We start from the raw sequence: 22,775 nt of genomic DNA on the forward strand, positions 1-22,775 counted from the left end.
ATCATAAAGCATCAATCTCATGATAGGGATGCCTTGTTTCTAGCCGTTGGCACTTGTAACTACTTGTAAAGTCTACCAGACACATGGAAACAAAACTCCCTAATAACATAGGAAACTTTGACCTGATGGAGTGAAACTTTATCTAATATGGACACAGAATAAGGAGAAAACTGTGGTTCTAGCCGATAGCCTCCACAAATACTTTGTTCCTCATTACGGAGTGGTTGTAGTGGTAACAACCCACCAGAACTAAAGCCACTAACTCCAGACTTCAACCTAAATATAGAAACCTCAAAGTTATTGTGTGCAGGACAGCTACTGATAGCCAAGAATCTGCCTTTCATAATTAACATGCTGTTCTTCTAGATGAGTTTCTTCACTGAAATATTGTTACTTGGAATTTCTGACAAGTTAAAAGAAGAAGGGCTGAGCGCTCCGACTGGCAGATTGCCCAAATGTACTTAGAATCATTAACTGAGCTCCTGTTGTCACCTGCCCACAGGGGACCAGATGTCCTGAAACAAACGGTGCTATGAGAGGGGGGATGTGAAAGCCAGGTGAGATGCACAGAGCTACCATTGCTCGGGGGACTAAAGACTGACCTCACACCACTTCTGGAAGGTATAGTGGTACCCTACATGAGAGAGAATGGAACTGTAAAGGTGTGCATGCCACAGTCCATTAGACCCGGGGGATGTGAAAATAAAGGGAAATACTATCCCACGCTTGCCTCCACATGTAGTTAAAGCCAAGTGATGGGTAAGGAATAGCTTATGTACATCAGCTGCAAACTGGCCAGCAGGTTGAGGGGGGAGATTCTCCCCCTCTGCTGTGCTCTGGGGAGATCCCCCCTGCAGCCCTGATCCAGCTCTGGGGCAGCAGCACAAGAGGGATGTGGAGCTGTTGGAGCGAGGCTAGAGGAGGCCATGGAGATGCTGTGAGGGCTGGAGCAGCTCTGCTCTGGAGCCAGGCTGAGAGAGCTGGGCTGGGTCAGCCTGGAGAAGAGAAGGCTCCTGAAGGGGAGACCTTAGGGGAGCTCCAGTGCCTAAAGGGGTCAACAAGAAGTCTGGAGAGGGGCTTTGGACAAGGGCCTGTAGGGACAGGCCAAGGGGAATGGCTTTAACCTGCCAGAGGGGAGACTGAGATGAGCTCTTAGGCAGAAGCTCTTCCCTGGGAGGACGCTGAGGCGCTGGCACAGGATGCCCACAGAAGCTGTGGCTGCCCCATTCCTGGCAGTGTTCAAGGCCAGGTTGGACACAGGGGCTTGGAGCAAGCTGCTCTAGTGGAAGGTGTCCCTGCCTGTGGCATGGGGTTGGAACTGGATGAGCTTTAAGGTCCCTTCCAACCCAAATCATGCTGTGAGTCTATGAAATTGCCTGTGAACACTGTCTCTTGACTTTATCACAGCAGACACTGAATATTACCTGATATTAACCATTAAATACTTCCTGCAAATACTTTCCAGTCTGTGACATGTTTGCAAGTATTTGACTGCATAAAATACTCAAGTGGACTGGTAAGAGAGAAGTCACACGGTGTATCTATTCCTTGACTCAAAAAGACAATCTCAGAGTCAGATTTCTATGGTGAACAGTCACAATTACCTGTCCAAAATGTTCCTCCTGGAAACATTTTTCAATCCTCCTACCTCAGTGCTAACTGCAGCCAGAAAGCCTACCAGCTACCTACCAGCTGGGACATTTATAGATAATAAATGGAAAAAGAAAATAAACAACTAAAGCTGTCACATCTAAATCATTTGTGCAACCTTAGAGAGTCCTGGCAACCAAACCAAACCCAGGCAGAGCAGCTGCCTTTGGAAAGCACACCTATGACTGATTTCAGCTGCTAAGCATGGACACAGGCACATTAACCTCTTTCAGGCCCCAGCAGAGGAATGATGCGTAGCTAAACAGCTTATCTAGCTCCGTGTTTGGGGGTGTGTGAGAAACTAGTGAAAAACTGTGATTAACTCAAATATGGTATCTTCAAAACACATATGCAGCAAATTCCTCCTATCTCTTTGGACCCCGCAAGAAAGCAGGAGCAAAACCCAGGTTATTTTTTGTGGAGCACTGGAACTCCTGCAAACCCTCATTAAAGGCCACAGAAAAACCATACATTTTAATGTCTCCAAGGTGCTGATGCATTCCTCTGTTACCTGGAAATAATAAACCTACTGTGCACATTACCTGCATGTAGGCTATCCACAGCACACTCCAGGCATGTATCTTAGGAGGTAGGGATAAAATACCTAGGGTAAACTAAGAGTTTTAAAACCACATGGAAATGCTGGCTGGAGATTGCCAGCAATTTATCTAATTCATTCTCCTGCCTTATAGATGATCCATATCATTAATGAGCAAACATATTTGCCTGTAGACCAATACCTGAAACTCCTCCTGATAGCTACAAGAGGCATGGGAACAAGCCCTAAATTTGCTAGTACAAATATAAATCTGTCTTTGGTTGAGCTTAATCATACATTGCGCAGTCTAAAGCTTGGCTCTCAACATATTCAGGCTAATCAAAAGACAGCAGAGTCAAAGCACTAATAGCTCCTCACTGCAGAGGACACCATAAGGCATCATAATTCACCTGACTTGGCACAGTGGAGAGCAGCAAGGGAGATACCGATGGCTGCCCATGTGTACTGCTGTGTGCAGCCACAGAAAACAACAGGCTGCCTGGATGAGCAACAATTTCATCTACATTTAAAAAAGGTCCACCTGGTTTGGGCTTTTTGATGGGCACAAAGGGCGGATGGACGCTGTTATGAAAGAGAAACAAGAGAAGACCCTGTGTGTGCAGCAGCATCCTGCCTCTGTTACAGCAATCACATGGGGACAACACAGTTTTAAGGGCAAACTGTCACCTCTGAACAAAGGCTAGTGAACATGAAGAACACACCCTGCATGGTAAACCATCACATCTGCAAGGGCAATTTGTACATCTGACTGTGAAAAAGACTACGAAAAACATATTACATCTTTCCCTGTGAGAACAAACCCCTTTCCCAGAATTGCTATGCCATGCCCATATTTCTGCCCAGCTATATTTTAATATTATATATATTTATATATTTTATATATTTTATGTCTATATTTTCAGTGAGCTTCCCTCACTGAAAGTCAAACTCCAAAAAACAAACTATTAATTCTATTAAGCTCCTAAAAGGGCTTCGGAGACCCTCACTGTGAATTGCAACAGGCTGTATAAGGCACAAGGCTATGCAAGTGCCCATCCCAGGTCCTTCCGAATGTCAGCGATCCCCACGTTTCCAGCTGCATTGCAAAGAAGTGCACAGTCCACAATAATTTTGAAGAGAATGCATTTTCAATTCCATAAATAATGCATAGGAAACATACATTTTCCTTGTTACCTTGTGGGAGAGCTGTGTTTGGTACACACACACGCATTAAGGCTGCAGGGCCTAAGCTTGTCACCAAGGCAGCAGACTGGGATGGATAATCAGCGCGATGTATAGAGATGAAATTCCCAACTAATTTTCTTTTTAACATTAATGAGAATTATATAGCAAGGGGCTGACTCTAAATAAGGCTCCCAAAGATGGCTTGGCTTCATCAGACTAGAAGCAGACACATGCCAGTGCTGTGCAAACACAGCCAGGAGGAAGCAAGACAAGGAAAACCTTAAAAAAGGACATTTTGTAGCAAAAATCTCTAATCATTCCCAGGCCTGACCGAAACACCATAATCCCTTACTCTGAAATATCCTACCTCCCAATGGAGCTGATGGAGGAAAGCAGCATTTGAATGCTTTGGAAGATTTTCCACTGCCACATGGAACGTAAAATCAGTGACTTTGGGGTAAAGTTGTCAGGTTTGAGACATCATGGCCAGGAGCTCTCCAACTGTTTGACAAAACAGAGATTAGTTCTCAGAGCTTTTTACCTGATTTCTTTTCCCCTTTGCAATGTCACAGTCTGTGTTGGGACATCTGGTCCCACTGAGGGAAGGTGATAGAGTCTCCTCGCATGAAGTGAGGTGGTTCAGGAAGCCTGCCAGCAAGAAGGTCTGCTCTTCAGCGTGGCTTTGGTGGGGAGTCACAAAGGGCCACGTGTCTTCCCATCCCAAACTGCATTAGGTATGAAAAATGGCTGTGTCTCACCTATTGCTTTGTGCAATTAATCACTGGCTGAACAAGATAGGGCACTAGTTGCTCTCCAGGTGACACAAAAGCATGACTGTTTAACAACGTGGGACAAATAGGTCCCTTGGTTGAGTACGGCCCTCCTGTTCATAGCATGGTCCAAATAAACGCACAAAATACACAGCTCATCTGTCACCCAGAGTGTCACATGGAGCTTAAATGCACTGTTTGACAACCATTCATGTTCAGCAGACACCACTTCTACTGTGGGGCTTCAGTTCTGATCCCCTTCTGCAGGGATGTTGGTTCAACACAAGCAACAGTCTGCTTCACTCATTGCTTCTCATTTAAACAAATAAAGGAGACAAGAGTCAGGTCCAAAATTCCTCCCCAGTCCAATTCCCCCTCATCCTAGAGCATAACAGCTTAAACTGTTCATCATGAACTGTTAAAATGGCATTTCAAAACTAATCATGGTTGTTTGGAGACAGTCCAGGATATAAAACCCTTCACTGTGATGGGAAATGTTCCACTTAGGTCCTACTTTGGATGTACCCAGCCAGCACTCCAAGTCACGTCTTCATCTGACCATACCCAAAGTTCATTATTTAGTTCCAGAGCTTCCGGTTGCCATCCAACTCTTAAATTACTACCAGTTTGATAGCAGAAACAAATGCTGTCTGTTTGGCTAGTAATTAGTCAACAACTATGAAAGGAAAAGAAAATAAAGCAAAACTTCTCTGACAAGCTGTCATAAGAACATGAAGAGCACTAAAATAACAAGTTAGCTGCTCTAGAGCACATGAGACAACACAGCAGTTCCTTTCAAAGCATGATTCATACCGTCTCGCAAAGGAGCAACCTATGAGTAGATAGGTATCACTCTGCCAAGGAAACAAGAGGCATGGGAGAGTTCAAAATCCTCCTCGTCACAGCAGATCAGCTATTGAAGAGATGGGGAGAGAAGATGGAAAAAAACCCACTCTGCAGCAACAGAGCTGTCCAACGCTGTGGCTGTTACCAGCAAGATAACGTGATTAACAGGCAGCTTTCAGAGGCTTAAGAAAACGCTGTGACTTACAGCAGTCATTTTGTGAACAGTAACAGTAAAAGGAATTACTTATCCCACTAAGTCCACTGTGGGTAAGTCAAGTTTCTAAACTTCCTAAACCTCTTCAACATACCTTCCTGGGACATCACCTCTCCATGGACGAAGAAGCACAGTGTGTATTACACTCTTTAAAACCAGTTCTCTGCAACAAAGGCTGGAAGAAGCCATCCTTTTGCCTTGAAAGCTCAGCAGCTGAGCAGGAAAAGAGGGAACACTGTTGGCACCATTCCTCCTCTCCACCCTGAGCTGCTGCATCCCGTCATAGCCTGCTGCTCGGCGACCAGCCAGCAGGACACACACCATGCCACTTCATGCCATGCAGAGCAGGACTGAGGCCTCCATGCTGCCAAGAAAGCGTACAAAAATCAATGTGCCACAGCAGCAACCGTGAGACCAGGCAGAGGAAGTCAGAAGAGTTCAGCATGGCCCATGACATGGAGATTACCATTCTATGATTTTCCTCATGTTGGTGGTCCTGCCCTAAGATCCCTAGGAAGGAACCAAAATGCAAACACTTCATAGCAGAACCAGCTGCATCCCTCCCAACTCTCATGTGTGAAGAAATCAGTCATCACAGAATCCCAGACTGGTTTGGGTTGGAAGGGACCTTAAATCTCATCCAGTTCCAATCCCTGCCACAGACAGGGACACCTTACACTGGAGCAGCTTGCTCCAAGCCCCTGTGTCCAACCTGGCCTTGAGCACTGCCAGGGGTGGGGCAGCCACAGCTTCTCTGGGCACCCTGTGCCAGCGCCTCAGCACCCTCACAGGGAAGAGCTTCTGCCTAAGAGCTCATCTCAGTCTCCCCTCTGGCAGGTTAAAGCCATTCCCCTTGTCCTGTCCCTACAGGCCCTTGTCCAAAGCCCCTCTCTGGACTTCTTGTTGGCCCCTGTAGGCACTGGAAGCTGCCCTAAGGTCTCCTACATGAGTCTGAAAAAATACACAAGTATACACCAAAAAATGACAACTCCAGAAAAGTGAATTCCAGGCACATTGCAAGGAGCTGTTCAGGGGCTTGGCAGCAGAACAAGTCTGATTCAAGGTCCTGTGATAAAAGTGAAACGAGCTCACATCTCACTGCTGTACATGCAGTTTATGAGCTGACATATTATTTTACATGGTACACTCACTCCATCCCAGATGACCATAGAGCAAATAAGCTCTTCAAGGATTCCTGTGAACTGTACAAATACTGGAATCAGATATGAGCAAGACACCAGCCTTCAGAAATGCAGATTGGGAATCCCATACATCTGCACACACTAAACCCAACAGTGTTTAAATAAAGCCACCATGTACGTATCTGTACTGAAGCTTCATCTATTACCATCCTGTAAAATACACTTAGTTTATAAAAGCTCAAATCCCCTTTTATCTTCTATAAATGGTGGACATAGGCCTTTGTTAATGCAGGTGTTAAAACCTCTATAGCTGCCGAAGAGACAGCAACAGGAAGAATACAGATGAAATAATCTATATGTCAGGTAATGAACCTCCACTGCAGTCAGGACTCAAAACAAACACCTTCTGGGAAGTCATCTGTTGACAGACATTCAGATGTTATTGCTGGTACTCAGCCTGAGAAACACGCAGAGCTTCCAATAGGAGCCATCAAGCACTGTTTCTTATCCGACTACCTTACATCAATACGATTTTAATTTATATGACATACTTTGTAGTAAACTCTATTCTGAAACCAAACCTGATGTAACATATAACTGCTGCCTTGGGGAGAGCAGAGGTAATGATTTCTTACCAAAACATCATTTTTATATGACGTTTCATAAGCAGCCAAATGCACAGCTAGAAAACTAGGACTGCCAAATTTCCATCATCTTGGAGAACTTAAGTAGAAACTATTTCGAAGTTAATACAATATTGACTTTCCAGCACTGATGATTGAACTGTTAGGATATAGTAAATGATCCACTGTTAGTATTTTACCTTTCTTCTGTACCTTTAATTTTTAAAGATACCCAAAGCTGAAGGGTATGAGGTTGTGGAAATGGGGACTGGAACTCATAAGGCTTGTGTTATGTTCCTGATTGCGACCTTAAACCCTTGGGCTAAGCATTGCAATAGAAACTTTTTCCTGTTCCTATCAAAACTAAAGCATATCTGTCACTACACCTTATAATTGCTGAATTCATAACACATTTGAATTATAATGAAGGTATCCCTTGAGCTAGATATATTCTAGTTTTAAAATTCACTACTTTACTTATTTAAAAGTCTTCAAAATCTGGCCCAAGTCTTTCCCTGATCTCAGGTTTGTGGCCCAGCTGCATTACTTATTTGTGCAGATCTCTGTGTGTTTGGTGAATAATGAGTGGCTTACATTGCAATACTACTTGAAGAGGTTTTTTCCTTCTGAGTCAGTTTTTCTTGCAAATTAATAATGCAGTGATGTTTTCGTGGTGGTTCTTTCACCTTTATTTATTGCCCTGCCTGGAAGAGACAGAATTTCCCTTTGGAGAAGGAAGACTGAGAACATATAATTTAGAAGAGCTGCCTCAAGAAAAGAAGTGATTTTCAAGTTTCACTGTAAATGTTGTGCTTTAAATCACTGTTAGCTCTTCTGGTAATCTGTCGGCTCTATTTAGGGTTTCTATTTTAAAAAGTAATGATAATGGTAGAAACAATGAGGATGTCTGGTCAATAAAGTCTTAAAAATACCTGATATGTGTAATAAGGGCCTATTACTTCATATATACTTTTATTTATGTGCTTTCCTAACTTCAAAGAGGCAAGGAGATGCTGCAGAGCAGCTCTGAGGAAGTTCAGGGTATTGGCAGCAAAGGCACAAACCAACGCTAACTTGTAACTCACGTCATCTCCAAACCTGCTTCATCACAGGATACTAGCACTCACCTCTCTCTGACAGTCCATGGAATACTCTGCTACATCAGCAACATAAACCCTCTTTCACCTCCTCAATAAAAGGCAGATCATTAGAAAGATGGTCCATTTGCACCTTCGTATGCCTCCAAAGCTCTGCTCAAGATTAGCACTGTCAGTAAACTTAATGGGTTTAATAAAATGAACTTCACCTCAAAAGAAGCAGATGGGTTTCTGTCAAGTCCTGCAGGGAGATCACTGGAATCGAAGGTTATATCCTGAAGTTTCCTCAAATAACTCGGAGGTAGGACTTGGTGGTAAGAGAAAGCATAAAACTTTAAGTATTAAACAAAGAAACATCATCATAGTACTACAGAAGCTCTGCATGACCCTAAGGTGGGAACACCAGGTTTGCTTATTGCTAGTATTTTTATACCAACGCTTGCCATCAACACCCTACTTAAAACATCCCACTCTGGCAATACTGCTGCTACAACAGCTCCATTCAACTAATCTCTCGCTGTCAAGAGAGAAAACAAGTTAATAGTGACTATAGGCATATATTTTAAGTGCATAATAAATTATGTGGGTAAGATTTGTGTAGGAAAGATGAAAGGGGATGGAACAAAACAACACCAGGAGCAAAAGAACAGGTTTCCATGTTCGATGCAGTGCCCTACTAAGCTGCTATGACCTAAGAGGCCCCATTGCAAAGGGTTGGAAAGTATGTCACTTCATCGGGCCACTTCTGTTTTTAGGCCCTCTTCTGAGACTGCTGATAAATTAATGACACCTTTTTTAGACACTGTGAAGAGAGGAACAGCTTTGCACAGGGAACTGGAGTGAGGCCAGCGCACACACACTGCCACCAGCCTCTGAGCAGGCTGCAGGCTGCGGCGTCTGAATTTGATTTGGACCTAAACAGTGCTCTCCCATGCAAACTCTTCCACCTAACGCTCGCTCCCATCTTTTCTTCTTTCCAAAGATCTTTCCTGCTGGGTCATGCATTGATAAACAATGTAAATAAGAAGTGTGGTTATTTCCACCTGCATCATTCTCTACCAACTCCTGTAGACAGCTTGAAGAGGCAAATAGACATCCCACAGTATCTTCATAAATATCTTCATAAATGTTGAGAAGTATCTAATTGAATGCTATGATCCTATAAAGACAGGATGAGAGAGCTGGGATTGCTTCTGGAGAAGAGAAGGCTCCTTAAGGAGAGACCTTAGAGCAGCTCCAGTGCCTGAAGGGGCTGCAGGAAACCTGGAAGGGGGCTTTAGACAAGGGCCTGTAGGGACAGGCCAAGGGAGAATTGCTTCAAACTGACAGAGGGGAGAGTGAGATGAGCTCTTAGGCACAAGTTCTTCCCTGGGAGGGTGCTGAGGCACTGGCACAGGGTGCCCAGAGAAGCTGTGGCTGCCCCATCCCTGGCAGTGTTCAAGGCCAGGCTGGATGGGGCTTGGAGCAAGCTGCTCTAGTGGAAGGTGTCCCTGTCTGTGGCAGGGGTTGGAACTGGAGGAGCTTTAAGACCCCTTCCAGCACAAACCATTTCTGGCTTCTATGACTTAAGCTTTCATTGGTATTTATAGTTAATTCATTTGCTATTTTTAAAAATATATAACCTTTAAGCATCTGATATACCTTAAAATCTACTCCTGAGTATTTCTATTAGCTGATAATTCTCTAATACACAGCACTTCACTGCCCAGCACCAGGGGTTGCTTTTGCATCATGGAATCAACCCAACACACCTGCAAAATCACAGCACAGTGGCTTTCATTCAGCTCTCGTGGTTATGTTGAGTCTGCATTAAGGTCATAATTAGCATATTCCAGTAGGAGATATTGAAAACCAGGCAGCACAACCTTACCCTCCAGACTGCTGGGCTTACTGGGGTCATTTTCTTCAATAAGCTTTAGTCCACAGAAAGGTGCATTTTAGAGAAGAGTTTTCTCATAAGTAAAACAAATAAATGATTCTTCTCTTTCGGAGAGACCCAGGACTGTAAACACCAGGCTGTCATGATGGATTCCCACTGCCAAAGTTATCAAGCCCGGTAGCTTATAACGTTCATGTTCTCATGACACCTGATTAAAGCTGGTGTCATCACAGTTTTATGGATTACTTAAATGTGGCAATTTCCATTAAGTGTTTTTAAAAAAGCAATTAACAGTTTTAACAAGAGTTCATGAGTTCAAATCATTTCGGCATTGACTGCTAGATTGTCCTCCTGGGTACCGTGCCTGACATTTGCATTCTCTTAGCCTCTCACAAGGAGCATTTTGGCAAAGTCAGAAGAGAGCTATGTACATCACTCAGTACTTCAAATACACTTCTTCTTAGAGGAAACAACAGACTAAGAGCAAGCCAAGGCTCCATCAATGAGTAATTAACAAAACCTGCAAACAATGTTACTAGGGGCAGTGCTTCTGCTAAAAGCTTGGAACTCGACAGATTTGTCTGCAACAACATACCAAGAAAAGACAGGGAGGCAGCTGCGTGTGAGGGAGAGCTTGAGAAGCACAAATCCCACCTAAATTGTTCCGTGTGATTGACAGTTTTGTGAGGAAAAACGGGAGTAGATGAAAATAAGTCTGCAGTATTGGTGGAACTGAAAGAAAAAGGAAGATCAGGGTCCTAAACTGAGTGTAGAGCAAAGGATTAGGTTGCCCAGGGAGGTTGTGAATGCTCCATCCCTGGCAGTGTTCAAAACCAGGTTGGACGAGGCCTTGGGTGATATGGTTTAGTGTGAGGTGTCCCTACCCATGGCAGGGGGGTTGGAACTGGATGTTCTTAAGGTCCTTTCCAACCCTAACTATTGATTCTATGATTCTCTGATTGGCAAGGAAGGGGTGAGCCTGGAAGACATACCAGGAATCAACCTGAAAACAAAGCCTTCTTAGTCATTACTTTCTATAAAACTATCTGTTTGCTACTAATACCTGCTGTGGTGTCAAGAGGTCAGGGGTCTGTGATATGGAACAAGTCACCGTTTAACTCCTAGATTCGAATCTCCCATGGCTTCATGCAGTGAACCGCACAATCTCCACTGCACACAGGTACAGTATGTATTGCCTAAGTGCAGAAAATCTGACAATGTGAAAACAATCTAAGTAATACCCCAGAGTACATTGTCCAAACTCTAGTGTGCATCCTGAACATGCTGAGAGAGCTGCTCTTTCAGCCTGGAGAAGAGAAGGCTCCTTAAGGAGAGACCTTAGAGCAGCTCCAGTGCCTGAAGGGGCTGCAGGAAAGCTGGAGAGGGGCTTGGGACAAGGGCCTGTAGGGACAGGCCAAGGGGAATGGCTTTAAGCTGCCAGAGGGGAGACTGAGATGAGCTCTTAGGCAGAAGCTCTTCCCTGTGAGGGTGCTGAGGCGCTGGCACAGGGTGCCCAGAGAAGCTGTGGCTGCCCCATCCCTGGCAGTGTTCAAGGCCAGGTTGGACACAGGGGCTTGGAGCAAGCTGCTCTGGTGGAAGGGGTCCCTGCCCATGGCAGGGGCTGGAACTGGATGAGCTTTAAGGTCCCTTCCAACCCAAACCGTTCTATGATGCTGCTGGGAATTCAAAATGCTGCACCTAGAAGAAATAAAAGGGAAAGAGGACCAGGGTAATGCCTTTGTTGCAGGACTCCATCTACACAGGAAGCTACATGTTCCTTATTTGTACGCTCTGTAACACCACTGACTACTCAGAGACATGACATTCTCCCAACTCCTCCCCTTAGATCACCACAGCCATGGGCACTGGCCATAATCCTCCAAAAGACAAGTCAAAGCCTAAGGCCAGGCCAGAGACACAGGGCATTTCCCAAAGACCTATAAACTTCTTCACCCAAGAGAGCGACCCTCCCTCAAGTCTTCACTCCTCTTTCTTATAGAGAAGGTTGGTTTTAACCCATTTTGGTGTGTTTCTTCACTCATTTTTCAGTATGTCAAGAGAGAGCCCTACCAAGGACACGGTGTGGAAATGATCTGCTCTTCACTACTCACCTCCTCATGTAACACAGGCTGGGAAGTCCCTGCACGAGGGACTCCATGCTTCTCTCAAGGGAAGAGCAATTGCAGACAAACATAAGGAAACAGCTCTTTTACAATATTCATTTTGGCAATTTTCTCTCAAATCAACATTTCTCTCTTTAATTAGCATCTTCCCTAGAACCTTCCCTAGAAACTACAAACAGAGCATGACATTTCACTGCGGCAGACAAGAAGAGGAAAGAAGAAAGGGTACAGGGATTACTATTGATGTGGAGCAACCGAAAGTGTTCTACACCCTGGGGCAGCAGGGACAGCTCCTTGTTCTCACCAAGGTTCACTAACACAAACCCATCCTGCAGCCTGTATGACCAGTGCTGCAATTTGGGTGAATTGCACTGTTGCTCATTGAATAGACAACTTTAGTCTGTCTGTTCCTAGAAAACCTGGGCTTAAGCAGATCACAAGGCTCAGTTATCTGTAAAAGATGTATCCCCACAAAATTTCAACAACAAATCATGCTCATCTCAGTCACTTGCTCTAGTCTCAACTGTTTTTCCCATCATACTAAGACACAACTGAAAGCATTCAAGGAACTGGCTGTCATTCTTGTCTCTTGGGGAAAGCTGTTGAACTGTTAAGGCACACACTGTATTTGACTGAAAGATAACAGGAGTTCAGAAATAAGAACAGTTTTTACTATGTAATATTAAAGCAACATATTATCTATTTTGCTTCTTAATTGAGACTGCTTGATATAAATTAAAACAGAGGCTTTCCTAAGTTATCATGTATGCTCACACAAGTATTAGGAGCACTTTTAATTAAGCCATGAAAAGGAATTTGTTTTCAAGGATGAGGTGGTTTCATCATACTCATTATGGCCTATTCTTAACAGGGGATCTTACAAGAAGCTCTCATTAAACAGCTGTTTGAAATGAGAGTAGGTTGATGCACACCAGCTACTCCCACTACTGCAACATCATACTTACAGCTTCAAACAATTAAAGCAACACAATGACCACGGATTTCTGTATATTCCTCGTCCTGATAAAATATACCCATAAATCTGAGACTGAAAGAGACAATTCAGTTAATTTAAGCATTCAAAGACAGCTTCCAATCTTTTTTCCCTATCCAAAATCCTAATGCCAGTGACATCTGTAGATAAAGAAGCCAGGTGTGGAGAGAGCTCTGGAAGTGTCACTCAAATACCTCCTTTTTCCTTCTCTGTTAGCCAGTCCCTGCCTAGGAGCTGCCCACAGCAACAGCCATTAGTGATTATGGGTGCAAGACTGCACCCTGCCCTCCCTTGAAACTAGAACCACCAGAGAAGCAGAAGCCTGGGGGGCTCTACAGCCAGAAGCACCCAGGGATTATCCTCTGCATGAGAATCCCAGACTGGTTTGGGTTGGAAGGGACCTTAAAGTTCATCCAGTCCCAATCCCCTGCCATGGGCAGGGACACCTTCCACTAGAGGAGGTTGCTCCAAGCCCCATCCAACCTGGCCTTGAGCATTGCCAGGGATGGGGCAGCCACAGCCTCTCTGGGTTTGCTCTGACAGCTTGCTAGCCATGTAACATCACATCCATTCTACTGAAACACAGAAAGTACCAAAGTGTGAAGGTATTTCAATTCACTAAGGAATTGAAGTGTCAGCACTTCAGCAGGAAACCCTGCTTTTTGTAGGAAAGCCTGAAACTCCTTGGTGTATGTACTTCTCCCCAGCATACACTGGTTCCAATGTGAAACAACCCCAATTAATAAAGCTCTGGCAATGGAACAAAAGCACCACCTGTCCTGCAGCTGATGGAACTATCACACAGGATCAGGATTATCAGGCAGTAACTTTCCCCATTCTTTGCAGAAAAAACTCAGTCAGGATTCCTTTCCCTTAAAACATCTGTCATTGTGTGACAGGTTTCCTGGACAAGCCCAAAGGCTGCAGATCGCGCCAGAAAGAAAGGGAGCAGCTGAGCTGTTCAAGTGAGAGTAGTGAGCTCCAGGGTAGCTCACACATAGCGCTGGACACTTTGAAGGCAGTAACCAGCTTTATCCTGTTAGAGAGATGGTGAAAGTAACGCACAGAAAGGCAAAAGGATTTGTTTGAAGTCACTCAGGGGCTCAAGGACTTTGCTGCAAAATAAAGCCTAAACCTGCAAAGACAACAGGAAACGAAACAGGATTCAGAATTCCCTCAAAACCTCTTCGACCTCATTAAAAAAATTCATTATTATGGGGAAACTCTTAAAATCCTGGACTCCATCCTAAAAGGCAGTTAAAAGGAAAACCCACCGTGGGCGCAAGAAGAAGTTTAATTGCAGAGATTAATGAGGGAAGTTCTCATCTCTCAGCAGTAAACCTTTTAGTATTTATGACATTGAAATTACACTGCATAAACAAAGGAAAAGTTAGAAAAGGGCTGGCTTCATAAATAATGGCACGGTGTTGTGCCAGGCTGATTACCTCACGTCTGTGTTCATAGCAAGCTCTCGCAGAGCAGCCTGCAGCTCCCTCCAGCTCCCCAGCCAAAAGAAGTAGGAAATGTCTCCCTTGCCAACAGGAAAGAGCCCAAACAAAAAGACCATCTTCACTAGAAAACAGTTTCAACATCCATAATATCCTGTTGGGAAACTTTCAGGAGAAGTCGCAATGATTAAATAGCATCCACTTGGTTGCCCGAGCCAAATACATCTGTAGTGGCAAAGCACAGGTGACTGGTGGTGTATGCTTATGTAGAAAGGTGGAAGTGCAAGCTGGTAAAGTGTCCACGGGCTCTCTGTGCTCTGAGCCACACGCACGGTGATGGCAAAATAAAGGAAGATCACAGAATCCCAGACTGGTTTGGGTTGGAAGGGACCTTAAAGCTCATTCAGTTCCAACCCCTGCCATGGGCAGGGACACCTTCCACTAGAGCAGCTTGCTCCAAGCCCCTGTGTCCAACCTGGCCTTGAACACTGCCAGGGATGGGGCAGCCACAGCTTCTCTGGGCACCCTGTGCCAGTGCCTCAGCACCCTCACAGGGAAGAGCTTCTGCCTAAGAGCTCATCTCAGTTTCCCCTCTGGCAGGTTAAAGCCATTCCCCTTGGCCTGTCCCTACAGGCCCTTGTCCCAAGCCCCTCTCCAGCTTTCCTGCAGCCCCTTCAGGCACTGGAGCTGCTCTCAGGTCTCCCCTTCAGGAGCCTTCTCTTCTCCAGGCTGACCCAGCCCAGCTCTCTCAGCCTGGCTCCAGAGCAGAGCTGCTCCAGCCCTCGCAGCATCTCAGTGGCCTCCTCTGGACTCATTCCAACAGCTCCACGTCCCTCTCGCGCTGTTGCCCCAGAGCTAAATGCAGGACTGCAGGACGGGTCTTACCAGAGTGGAGTAGAAACATTTGAGCAAAGGAAATACTTGACAAAGCTTAAGTCTACACTATATATATGATTAAGTCCGGCACTTCTGTTTCCTGACCCATTGGTGCTGAGCCCTAACTTCAGTCACAAGCACACAGGCGTCTTGATAAAGGCAGCAGTGCTGGTGCACACACTGCACAACAAATACTTGTACCTGTGCAATCCCTTCTCTTGCGTTCTGCTCCACTTATCCACCAAAATCCCAAAGCTTACAGCCAGCCAGCCACAGAAAAGAACAAAGCAGCAGCACTTGCCCAGGTAGATCCAGTACCAAGCCTGCTTCTGTACAAATTGCTCTCAAGCCAAGGAGTTTTAGTTACAATATGCATACATTCTCTAAATAATTACAGCATTTTTAAAGGTAATAAATAAGCAGAGAGTAAGCAAGGTTGGAAAGGGCTATGTAGGGAGGAGGGAACAGGTCAGCAGGCAGCAGGATGGGAAGCAGAAGTTAAAATACACAAAACATTCTCTGATCTATCTCACTGAATAGCCTCATTGAATTAAGGCCAATAAACAGATTAAATCATATCAGCACAAGTTAATTAGCAACATATGAGAAATAAAGTGATTGAATTAAATTGTCAGAAGTATCTATAGACTCTTCCATATTGCTTAATGCAGGGCAGGTAAAGACACTGAAACTATCTGAAGGCACAAGCAAAGAGCAAATTGGTCTGCCTGAATCCCTCAGGATGCTCTGGACACTGCTCCCAGCAGAAACCTGGTGCCAGCTGGGGTATATGGACACAGGGAAATGCAGATACATGCATTTGTTATGTGTACTTAGTGGTCACGCTGCAAGAAGAAAAAACAAGAGATCAACAGTGGCTAAACCATACTGTTCTCACTGGTTGATGCAGCCACTAAAATCAGAGAAGAATAGGAGGAGGTGAAGGCATCACCTTGTCACAGGGCCTGTGTGGTGCTGTGCTCCCACCCACCCCAAACTTGACCTTCTTTTCCCATAACTCTGCTCAAGTGTTAACCCCCAGCGGTGGTGGTAATGGATGTGTCTGGGTTACGATGGCCACAGCCAGCTCATAGGGGATTTGGGGGAGACAGATAACAACACAATAGCCCAGGGCACCCCTATGCTCCAGTGACTGCTCCCAGCAAAGCCCCTTAAGAGTACACTGCTTTTAAAAGTATGGAGGTAACTAACGTCTTTGGCCTATGCAAAGTCTATTGCAATTGTTCCAAAGGGCCTTTGGGCATCGCTAAGGGTAAAGTGCTTATCAAGCTAATAGTTATTCAACACATAGGCCTGAGTGAGGAGAGCACAGCATCCAGCAAGCCAGGCAGCAGTTAACGGAGGGATTAGAAGTGCTCACAGAAACCACACTCCAGTTACTCAGAAGAGGGTACCAGCAGTCTCCAGTTACCTGGCTGGTTTTTAAGCTGTCTTCTCTGGTTTTTGCAGCCCTAGACACATTGGAGGCATTTGAACTGAGTTACACTTCCAGGATTTTAGCTGAACTGTCATTGTATCGGGATATGCAAAATCTGACCACCTTGCTTTCAGCCCTCCTCGAATACACCACAGCCAACACATCACCATACGTTATCATCATCACATAGTTCTTTTGAACTTTAAAGCAAACTATAGGTTCCTAATTCATAGTTTTATTTGAATTGTCCATCTTCTGTGTAAGTAGATTGGATCTAAGGAGGAAGTTCTTTCCTGTTAGGGTGGTGAGGCACTGGAATGGGTTGCCCAGGGAGGTTGTGAATGCTCCATCCCTGGCAGTGTTCAAGACCAGGTTGGAAGAGGCCTTGGGTGAGATGGTTTAGTGTGAGGTGTCCCTGCCCATGGCAGGGGGGTTGGAACTGGATGATCTTAAGGTCCTTTCCAACCCTAACAATTCTATGATTCTATGATTCTAAATTGGGTTAAACTGCACAGCCACCAGTGCTAAACCAAGTCAGACACTATCATCATGACCTTACTGCAAAGCGAGGAAATTCAGAACAACATTTAATTGCATGGCCCTTCATATTTTGACATGTCAACATCCAAGCCAAATGTCATATAATGAGCAGCAGGAACCAGCAAGACAAAAGAGATGGATTTCTTTACGCACAGCGCAGAAATCATGTAAGAAAGTCTTTCTCTGCTTGTTTAATGACCCATAGCTGTCAAGCTGATAACTGTATCCATGCCCAGGAGAAAACAAACCCAAACAAAACAACTAGCCTCAACTAAACTCTAACTTGCACTACGTTCCTTAATATTATAAAGGGCTTATTATCAAAATGCTGATATAGAAGTGGAAAACATTGAGTCTAATGAGTATGTGTGTATTTGCTGGAGTCCCCAGGAGGTTTCTTCAAATGAGGTGCCCACTTCAATGAACCTAACATGGTAATTAATAAAGTCACTAAACAGACTCGGTTGCTGAAGAGAAGATGAACAGAACTAAAGGAAACCCTGCCATGATGAAGGGGTTTCAAAGATCCTGTGAGGAGCACATAGAAAGAAAAGCATTTTAAAAAGGAAAATGAAAGTAGCTGGAGTGAAAGATGAAGGATGAAAACATGGCCAAGAAAACAGATCTTTTCTGGGTAGACAGACAGATGAGAACCGAGGATGAATCAACACTTCCACACCGTCTCATGCTCCACTTGGGACAGGCTGGGAGGTTTTGTGCGTAATCCTTGTTTTAAAAGGTTCCATTAGTGCTTATTGTATTTTGCCTGCTGTGAAGCTACGATGCCTCCCCATGAAGTGTATTACACTGATTTCTGTGTCTATTTAAGACAGTGGTTTCCTTCTGGTTTTGTCAATAAATTGGATTCCTAAATTATACATTGCATTATTGAGCATCCAAGTCAATTATTAACAAAATACATCAGTGATAACTATCAAAAATTTATTTGGTGCTAAAAAGACACGAACACGTTATTGCTACAGGAGTCATTTCTATTTGCTGCTGTTCCGTGATGATGCAGTGGCCACGATACTGCTCGCAGTGTGACTTAATTCATTTGCACTTAAGAGGAGGAAACAGTCTTGCAAAATTACTGCAGATTTTATTTCCACAGGTTTTGCTTTTGCACACACACAAAAAAAGTGGGAATAAACTGTCTGCTTTGATGGCTTTTCCTTGAAATACTTTTTGAGGTTTACCCTCAGTTTTAGAATCATAGAATCATAGAATAGTTAGGGTTGGAAAGAACGTTAAGATCATCTAGTTCTAGGATATCCAGAAGTGCTATAATCCATCATTCTACACCTCGTACTCTTCACCTTTGGTCTGCATCCATACTATTGCCCAAGTGTTTGTGCTCAGCACAGGCTGCAAGAGGTCTTGGTGCTGAGGGTTTGCACTATTAAGTCTCCTGGCAAATGTTGGAATGGCCTCGTGGCCTCCAGTTATCCCCAAGAGTTTCATCCTGTCTCTGGGCCAGCAACATTGTCAACTGCTGAGAAAGGGAGGGAAGGCTGCTGGAAAGTCTATTCAGTTTTAAGTTAACCGAACACAGATCTTCTCAGGTAAGGGGTGTCCCTGCACATGGCAGGGGGTTATAAATGCAGAAGCTTTAAGGTCCCTTCCAACCCAAAGCAGTGTGGGATTCTGTGATGACAGATATTAATGCATCAACTACTGATTCTGGGTGATGGTTCCAGTTCTCCATCCTGAAAGGCTGCTCTGACTTCTCCGCTCTCTAAGGCTGTAGTCAATCCTGATTCATAAAACAGGAACTTTAATGAAGTCTGCAAAACCTACGACTATAGAAATGTTTCTGAGTTACCAAGATGATGATGATGCATTTTCACCTTTTCCTCTCTCAGCAAGTCATGTGTGAAAGAAAACAGAATGTGTAAGGGGACAGCAGCTCTTTTCTGCATGTGTGTTGTGTGACAGACGCACACAGAGCACGTCTCAGCTGTGAGAAAGCATGACACCATGTCACACTGAACTACAAAACAACCACTGTTAGCTTGGAAAAGCCTTTAACTCACCGAGATGCCGGCCATATAGAATGGCTCCAACTGTTGGATGTCTCATAACGGCTGTGTAACATTGCAATATATAGTAGGAATGTATATGGTAATTAGAGACTATCTGCACGTATGCCTACAGCAGAGGGGAAAGCAGACATGATGGCACATGCTGGTCTGTTTAAGTTGCCCATGAGGCTGTTGGTGAGAGGAAGACGCAATGCTGCCCCAACAGCAGTGTTGGGAAGCGATGCCAAAGCTGCCAATTCCAAAACGTTACCCTCCCAAAAATAACCACATAACCAAATGTTGCTGTTGTTATCACATGCAGAAAGATAGAGCTAATTTTCAAGATAGCAAAGCCCCCAAAATGGGGGAAATTAACCCCTGGACATACTCATTCTTAAACAGACCTTCTTAAGCAGCACAAGGTTCTTCCCCCTGCCCTGCAGAGGCCAAATGGCTGTTGCCAGAGCAAGGTAACACTCCACCCATTCCTTTGTGCTTGCTGCCTAATTCCCAGCAAAGTTGCCATCCTGACTCCTTCCCATCAGTGCTGGCTGGTAATGATTGATGAAGCAGACAGCACACAGCTTGATTTCTTGGACAGCAGGTTGCTGTTGCAAAGCTGGCAGTTAAGAAAAATCTCATTCTGAACCTGTAAATGTACTGCATTTGATGAGGAAGTCACTGAGGGAGCAAGAATAAACATGAGGCACCAAGATGTAATACTGAAGAGTCTTTACATTTCAGAGCATAAATGCTCTTTACAGATGTGCTTGGGAATAGTCTCAAAGCCATTGTGCAGTTGTACAGGAGCGTTAATGTGAGGCAACCCCTCCCTGCTGGTCAATGAATCCATTACGTATAAGCAGACTAGCAGAACCTGAAGAAGGAGCTCTCCTCCTTTAGCTCTTTGTATATGAATTCCAGACTAAATATTCCCTGCTAAATACATGCATTCACTTTGGCAGGGCACATTGCTTCCATCCTCCTCAAACAAATTGCAGCTCATTTTTGGTCCATATAAGTCAAGAGAGAGGATAAGGGAAGATTCAGATTAGCTACTAGGGAAAAGAAAAAATCCCTGTGAGGTTGCTAAGCCTCTGGCACAGGGTGCCCAGAGAAGCTGTGGCTGCCCCATCCCTGGCAGTGTTCAAGGCCAGGTTGGACACAGGGGCTTGGAGCAAGCTGCTCTAGTGGAAGGTGTCCCTGCCCATGGTAGGGGTTGGAACTGGATGAGCTTTAAGGTCTCTTCCAACCCAAACCAGTCTGGGATTCTGTGATTACATGACACATTTTTAATCCTAGATCTAGCACAACATAGCAGTACTTCCAAAGTTGCCAAACAGAGGGCAGGCGGCTGAAGAGAGGTGGCCAAGAGGAGCTGCTGAAGAACAATCTTGTCAGAGGCTGGTTTTAATCCTAAACACCAGCCCAGGTTTTACAGGTCAAACTGTACAGCAGGAGCTCTGCCCGTCATGACTGTATCCCCTCCATCCTCTTCAGGTAAGCTGATCAAGGACACGTTTTATGGCAATACGTGGGCACGTTGACAGTCATTAATGAAAACAAAGATGAGAGGGGGACAGAAAAAGGACAAAACTGAGTCATAAAATCAGTAGAGAAAGCAGTGTGCCTGCAGCACAAGTGGAGTACTTGACAGTCTCCATGCCCAGTTGGAAACGTACAAGCTGCAAAGACAGCTCCTGAACCCAGCCATAGAAAATGGCCCAGTTGGAATTTGGGTATAAACATCATTCTTTTCACTGGTGGAGCCTACAGCTTAGAGGGAACATCTTTGCTTTTCTGACACTCTTCTCAACTGAAAAAACATTTAACTTTGCTGCAATATGCTGAAAGTTTGACTGTGCTTGAGCCCCAGTCTACACAACCAGATCTCACCCCCAAAAATTCACAGCCAGCTCCCCACAGAGAGAAGGAGAAGCTGCATGGACACAAAGCTACAGTTCCCTTCTGCTTGCGAAGGAATGTGCTGAGAAACTGCCTTCGTGTGAGGAAGATCATTTTGGATCTACCTCTGCTATGTGCTGAAGCAATATTCCTGGTGCTGAAACAAGTCTCAGCTTCCTCAGTTACTGAGGGAGCTGGCAAACATGAATTTGGCGAAGTATCCCAAGAAGTCTGACAATCCGATCCCCTGTGTTAATGGTATTCACTCCCCTGGCTTCATCCCAGTCCTCATCATCCCAAATTTCTCTGACTATCCTGACCCTTTATCTCTTTTCTCTACTCACCTTTTCATCTATTCCTTTAACCACACACACACACTCCCCATGACATGTATAACAGAAATCCAGCTCATAAAAACAGAGAAATAAAATTGAATGTTGAACTCTTGACATTTGCTATCCATTACTGAATTTGTCCGCACTGCCTTTCCCCACTGCTCATTATCATTTGTCTCCAGATCAGCCCTCGTGGTTTTTTAAACCAATTTGCACACTATTTGTTACTTTATACGATCCCGTACTTTGAAAAGATGGAGAATCTCAGCTTTGAATGTGAGGAGCTCAGCTTTAGCCAAAGTGATTTTCTCCCTGCTGGGGTTTGAAAGAGGGGTGCATAGACTGAAAACAAAATGCTGAGTTCTCAGGGGCTCGAATGACACAATGAGAAACTACACCAGAAAACTAAAGGGAAAGAAAAAACATTTCAGTTTAATGAAGTCAACTTTCTAAGCCAATCTCATGGGGAAACAGGCAGCAAGAATATGACCTACACGGCCCCTGTAGCTGTAAAGGCGACTGGTCTAGACTAACACTAATGTCCAGATTAGCTAATACCCTGTTTCAGGAAGGTGGGACAGCATTAAAACCTTCATTAAATCTCAGCTCTTTACGCAGACAGTTGGGGGCAGAACTGTCTTTAAGTAAAACATTTGTCAAAGCTTTCCATGAGGCACTGAGGTGAGTCTTTGTTTAAGTGTAATTGGATTTCCAATGGCAAGAGGTTCTGCTACTCAGAAACCAGATAAAGGATGAGAAAGGGACACAGGGGAGAAAGACCCAGGTCAGTTATTTACTGGGCAGTTGATTTCTCATGAATGGCTCAGAGAAGCTATACCTATTGGGGCCTCATCTTCAGGATTTAACAATCCTAGAATGGTTTGGGTTGGAAGGGACCTTAAAGCTCATCCAGCTCCAACCCCTGCCACGGGCAGGGACACCTTCCACTAGAGCAGCTTGCTCCAAGCCCCTGTGTCCAACCTGGCCTTGAACACTGCCAGGGATGGGGCAGCCACAGCTTCTTTGGGCACCTTGTTCCAGTGCCTCATAGAGAAGAGCTGAACTCTTCTTGAGTTCCCATTTTTCTTGGTTTTCTAAAGTTTTAAAATTCTCTATCAAATCCCTGTTAACGCCACAAAATGTGGTTT

General features: G+C 44.6%; 2 protein-coding genes across 7 annotated transcripts in view; both read right to left on the reverse strand.

Moving 5' to 3' along the window:
- DAB1 (DAB adaptor protein 1) overlaps positions 1-22,775 on the reverse strand; it is a 477,594-nt gene that overhangs the window by 406,628 nt on the left and 48,191 nt on the right. The gene's annotated exons all lie outside the window — the stretch shown is intronic.
- The window catches only part of MYSM1 (Myb like, SWIRM and MPN domains 1), a 219,799-nt gene that overhangs the window by 890 nt on the left and 196,134 nt on the right, over positions 1-22,775 (reverse strand). The gene's annotated exons all lie outside the window — the stretch shown is intronic.

The sequence above is a fragment of the Pezoporus wallicus genome, unplaced genomic scaffold (assembly GCF_028554395.1).
Source record: "Pezoporus wallicus isolate ANWC-B61680 ecotype Strahan unplaced genomic scaffold, APGP_CSIRO_Pwel_v1 contig_8108, whole genome shotgun sequence".
NCBI classification, from domain to species: domain Eukaryota; kingdom Metazoa; phylum Chordata; class Aves; order Psittaciformes; family Psittacidae; genus Pezoporus; species Pezoporus wallicus.